This window comes from Acartia tonsa, chromosome 14, assembly GCF_053477335.1.
Source record: "Acartia tonsa isolate MP-2025a chromosome 14, ASM5347733v1, whole genome shotgun sequence".
NCBI lineage: Eukaryota > Metazoa > Arthropoda > Copepoda > Calanoida > Acartiidae > Acartia > Acartia tonsa.
Window position 1 is genome coordinate 10,907,762 of NC_137273.1, and position 6,000 is coordinate 10,913,761.

The following is a 6,000-nucleotide window of genomic DNA, read 5'->3' on the forward strand; positions in this document are numbered from 1 at the left end:
TTCAGTACAAATAAATATAATATTAACGTACACCATGCAAATATACCTTAAGGAAATTAATGCAGATTCAAGTAAAACAATGAAAAAGAAGGAAAAGCAACAAACTTGAGCTTAAACTTAAATTTTTAAGCATCTAGGGGCACTGTATTCGATGAGTAGGGAAAGACAGATAAAATAAGCTTAAACCTTCCTGATATTTAATTTTAGTTTTGTATTCCTATAAGCTATACAGGCAATATTTATCTTTAAGAATTGCAAGCTACCAACGATAGAAAATAGTTTATAAAGTTTGAGGGGGGGGGGGGGGGGCATTAATTTAAAACATATGTCTAATAACCATTCTCATTCTTTTTTTGTAGTTCTTAATATGATTATAATGTGAATAAAAAATCTTTAAAAAAGAACTACAAGTGTATTATTTGTGCTGATTTTCAACTTTTATTTTTGTCTTTTGATGAAGAATTTGTTATGCATTAATGCTGCAATACAGGATATAGATAAGTTTTATAAAAGATTTTTGATAGATGGTCAATCTAACACTAAATCTATCTTATAGGGATTTCTTGCATAGGAGGGTGGGAGGTGTCACTGCATAGGAGGGTGAGAGGTGTCACTGCAGAGGAGGGTGGGAGGTGTCACTGCAGAGGAGGATGGGAGGTGTCACTGCAGAGGAGGGTGGGAGGAGTCACTGCAGAGGAGGGTGGGAGGTGTCACTGCAGAGGAGGGTGGGAGGTGTCACTGCAGAGGAGGGTGGGAGGTGTCACTGCAGAGGAGGGTGGGAGGTGTCACTGCAGAGGAGGGTGGGAGGTGTCACTGCAAGAGAGAGTGGGAGGTGTCACTGCAGAGGAGGGTGGGAGGTGTCACTGCAGAGGAGGATGGGAGGTGTCACTGCAGAGGAGGGTGGGAGGTGTCACTGCAGAGGAGGGTGGGAGGTGTCACTGCAGAGGAGGGTGGGAGGTGTCACTGCATAGGAGGGTGAGAGGTGTCACTGCAGAGGAGGGTGGGAGGTGTCACTGCAGAGGAGGAAGGGAGGTGTCACTGCAGAGGAGGGTGGGAGGTGTCACTGCAGAGGAGGGTGGGAGGTGTCACTGCATAGGAGGGTGAGAGGTGTCACTGCAGAGAAGGGAAGGAGGTGTCACTGCAGAGGAGGGTGGGAGGTGTCACTGCAGAGGAGGGTGGGAGGTATCACTGCAGAGGAGGGTTGGAGGTGTCACTGCGGAGGAGGGTGGGAGGTGTCACTGCAGAGGAGGGTGGGAGGTGTCACTGGTTTGAAAATTACACTGTTACACATAGTCATTATATTAAACCCTCTCATTTATTGGCTTAAAAACTTTTATAAAATCTTGATTGGTTGGTACTATTTTATTTTTTGAGATTAGAGTTGTATTTAAACTTTGTCCTGAAACTACTTTGTCCTGAATCTACTTTGTCCGAAGCTACTTTGTCTGAAGCTACTTTGTCCGAAGCTACTTTGTCCAAGATCCAATATCAACCTTCAATATTTTGTTGTTAGAACCTAATTGTGCATGCAAGAAGAGAATGGGCATTGGATTAGAAATTATGTTAGTTCCAAAAGTTAACAAACACGTTCTCTTATTTGTTGACTCAAAAACTTTAGAGATTTCATACAACATAGTTGGTTAGTGCAAACTAGCATTATCCTATCTTTTATCTAGCATTGGTATTCTCCAATCATAATCTTTATAAGAGATGGGGAAACTTTCCCATTTTTAGTTTTAGTTTTAGAATAATTTTTTGAGGTGGTTATTTTTTTCTTAGGTAGATTTCTCTCAAGATAGTTATAAACCTTCCCAAGACCTATGAGAAGCTACATTGTTAAGAAGAACCATCTATGTTAGCAAGATCGAGTGCAGATAGACCCCTCAGACACCCTGTTACTTTTATATAAGGATTTTTCTCTGTCCTAGAATATGTACGTTGCAACATAAGCATTTCATACATTTACAATTTTTTTTCATACAATTTCCCATCTTAAAAATATTTCTTTTAACTAACCCTTCTTTATAAATAAAATAATTAAACACATAAATAAATTAAATACGACTGGTCATATACGACTAATTGCAACGACCATAAAGGCTTTTTAGTGAAATATGAAGGAGAAGGAATGGGGAGTTACTTTCAATTTTAGTTTAAAATGATAGAGTGTAAAAGTTTGGAGGGGTATTTTTTTTTAGAACAATGCTCCAAATAGTTATACTAAAAAACCTGTCCTGGACCTATAAAAAGCTACAGTGTCGTTGAGAATCATATCGGTTAAACGGTTAAAAGAATAAGTGGAGGGGGGGGGGAGTTAGATAGCTCAGTTTAAATAAAAAGAAAATTACCCAATTTTCTTTGCTTTTTGTAGACAGTTATATAATTGAGATCTCAGAATTTTCAATTTAGCAACTACTGGGATAAATGGAAAGAAAGGACAAAAACATGCTAAAGACTTTAAAAATAGCTAACAACACTTCTATTCTACTATAAAAAGAAAAAGATAAGGGGAATGATAGGCATAAATTATTTAATTATAAAATCACACCTTCCTGCGGTTGGCGAAATTTTAAAGTACAGACAGAAAAGCTATATCTTAAACTAGCAGCTTCTCAACTTGATTCTACGTAATGAGGGCCGTAAAAAGCCTAAAACCATCCCAATGATTTAGATTTAAAACAAAACCATAAAACCAAGTAAAACTGTCCTAATATTGATAACTCAGTAGGTTCAGTGGTTAGCGATATCTCAAAAATCTTAATAACTTCTCAATTACTTTTCCTTTTATTCCAAAGCAACATCTACTGAAATTTATATTAGTACGTTACTTTTATTCGTTTTATTCTGTATAGACTGTCTGAAAAAATGTACAATATTGTAAATTAAGATCTCAGAAATAAATGGTAATCTAGCCTCAGTCGCATGTTAAATAAATGAGCTATCTAACTGTACACCAGGTATCTTAAGATTAAAAAAGGATCCCCCCCTTCCCAGAATGATATTCTTTTTTACAATTAGATTAGGTTATGTTATAGGCTAGAGGGTCGAGCGCCAGTGGCTAGGCAGGCTAGGGGACCGAGCGCCGCGGCCAGGTTCCTAGTTTTGTTGGGGAGGGGGGGGGGGGGGAGAGGTACTCAAAGAGGATAATAACAACACTGGCAGATTGAACCAATTAATCATGAGTCAATAAAACTCCCAAAAAATGTTAGGATTGAAATGAAAAATTAGCTTATAAAATCTTTGGACACTAGTATTACAAAATGTTTCTTTAACTTGTTGTTACTTTGCTACTATGGATAAAATAATCATTATCTATGCTTGACAACAGTTAAAAATCTTACATATAAATATACAAGTGCTACATGTAAAAATGAGTTAAATAAAACATGTTTAAATATATATTTTTCATATTACCTTATGAAGTAAAGAAAACTATTAAAACGTTTTGATCAAAATTATTGATTAAAAGATCTTTTTGTCTTTGTTTGGAACTATATATACTAATCATCTTCACCTGTTTGTGGGCAAAGATATTCCTCCTATTTGAATCATTAACATTAACAAACGTCGAGTATAATTTTAACATCTTCACTTATGACACGATTTGATTTAAATTCCAGATACTAACTTAGAGAAAGAAAGGATTGTAGGTTTCTTAATTACAAATTTTTCCAAAATTTCCAAAAAATTTTGCGTCTTATAATTATATACATAAAACGTAATTCTTTAACAACAAGGATGACAACATCTATAAAAGCAAAAATTAACAGGGTCTCAAAGGTCCTGGGAAGTTCTATAGCTACCTTGGGGTAGGGTAACCCTCCCAAAAAAAATCGCCCAATTTTTTTTAAATATATAAAGTGCCGCCCAGCTGTTATTTTTGGTAAACCACTGAGGTGAATTCTTTAAAAAAACCTTTGCCTCACTAAAATCAGTTTGCCCCACTAAAATCAGTTTGCCCTACTAAAATCAGTTTGCCCCACTAAAATCAGTTTGCCCTACTAAAATCAATTTGCCCCACAGTTTGCCCTACTAAAATTATCCCCTCTAAATTTTTAGCGAGGCTCACTGATTTTAGTGAGGCAAAAGTTTTTGAAGAATTCACATCTGATCTACACATCCATAGAATGAAAAAAAAACAATTAACGTGCTCTTAGATGCCTCTACGGGCGTAGCCCCTAGTATGTAATAAAGGTGGTGCAATTACCTTTATAAAAATTAAAGTCAAAAAGTATAAATAATATATAAATGTAGAAAATCATTGCTTATAATAATGAATAGAGATTAAAAGGTTTCTACGAATATGAGATTTACAGGAATACATTTATACAAAGTTTGTAAAAAATGTCAATGTATATAAATTTAAGGGATTTTCACAAATATTTTGGAAGATTTTTTTGTAATAATAATTTTTTTTACAAATTTATAGATAGCAGCACCAGAATTTCCGTTGAAGTTGGGTAAAAGATGTTTCTTTCTTGAAATATTTCTTCTTGATCTTGTAAGCCATGAGAGGGCCAGTTTTGATAGATAGATAGATAGAAATTTTAATAAAAAATAAGTGAGGGAAATACAGATTGGTAGAACAAATTCTGCGTGTAAGAAAAGGTTTCTTAGAACAATGAATGTTTCTTTATTGTGTAAATCCAGGGAGTGAGCGGTCAATAATCGAAAAAAATCTGTAAATCTTAAAATAGATATCATCTATAATACAAAGTAGCTTGATGTCTGTCTGTCCGTCCGTTCGTCTGTCCGTCCGTCCGTCCGTCCGTCCGTCCGTCCGTCCGTCCGTCCGTCCGTCCGTCCGTTCGTCCGTCTGTCCGTCCGTCCGTCTGTCCGTCCGTCTGTCCGTCCGTCTGTCCGTCCGTCTGTCCGTCCGTCTGTCCGTCCGTCTGTCCGTCCGTCTGCCCGTCCGTCTGTCTGTCCGTCCGTCTGTCCGTCCGTCTGTCCGTCCGTCTGTCCGTCCGTCTGTCCGTCCGTCCGTCTGTCCGTCCGTCTGTCCGTCCGTCTGTCCGTCCGTCCGTCTGTCCGTCTGTCCCTTATGATCCTGGTAACCACTGAACCGATTGGATTCTACTCTTCAGGGAATATATCTACTGGTCCTTTAATGTTTTTAAGCTATTTTTTTCACCCCCCCCCCATTTTTTTATTTATTTGAAATTAGTGGTGGAAGCTCCAGTAGTACCTACTTAATTTTTTAAAAATTATTTGAAATTAGTGCTGGCAGCTCCAGTAGTACTTTTTTTTAAGTTACTTCTTTGGGCGAATCCCCTAGTGGCTAGGGGCGAAGCCGTTAATTTTATAAAAGTTAACCAAGGCAGCTATATGCGCACAGGGAATAGGAAAACAAATGATTCTACTCCATTGTCCTATATCTATATCCATGGAGAAACTCTTAAGAGACACTTATGAGTATATATAATTATAATTATTAGATAAGATACTCTCTGTAAATCTTAAAATAGATATCCTATTATATAAAGAGATACGGTATTTAGTCTGTAGCTTAAGATCTCACTAACCACTGAACCGATTGAGTTCTCCATTTTAGAGAACCTCCACATAGGTCCTGCGGTAATTTAAGCGTTCTTTTTTTTCATTTAAGTCTTTGGATTTTTTAGGCCATTTGTGTGCCTTTATCTAACCCTTCAAATACAGAGCCCCTAGAGGCTAGGGGTGCAACCGCTATATATATATATATATATATATTGTAACGAAGATTCTCTGTGAAACTTAAGATAAGTAAGTTTGTCAGCAAAGTATTAATATACAGGAAGGGTGGTGGGTTTCGTTTCAGGGGTCTAAAGAGATAATTTGACGTACACGATAATTTTGACGATAATTTGGACACTCAACTTATATAAACTAACCAATAAAACTCAATAAAAGTCCCAAAGTTATATGGCAACGAATAAAAAAAACTTTATTATGATCTTTGGGGATAGTGTAATAACAGCCTATTGTCCCCTTCCATCCAGGTTTCATTTGTTAGTGATTTAC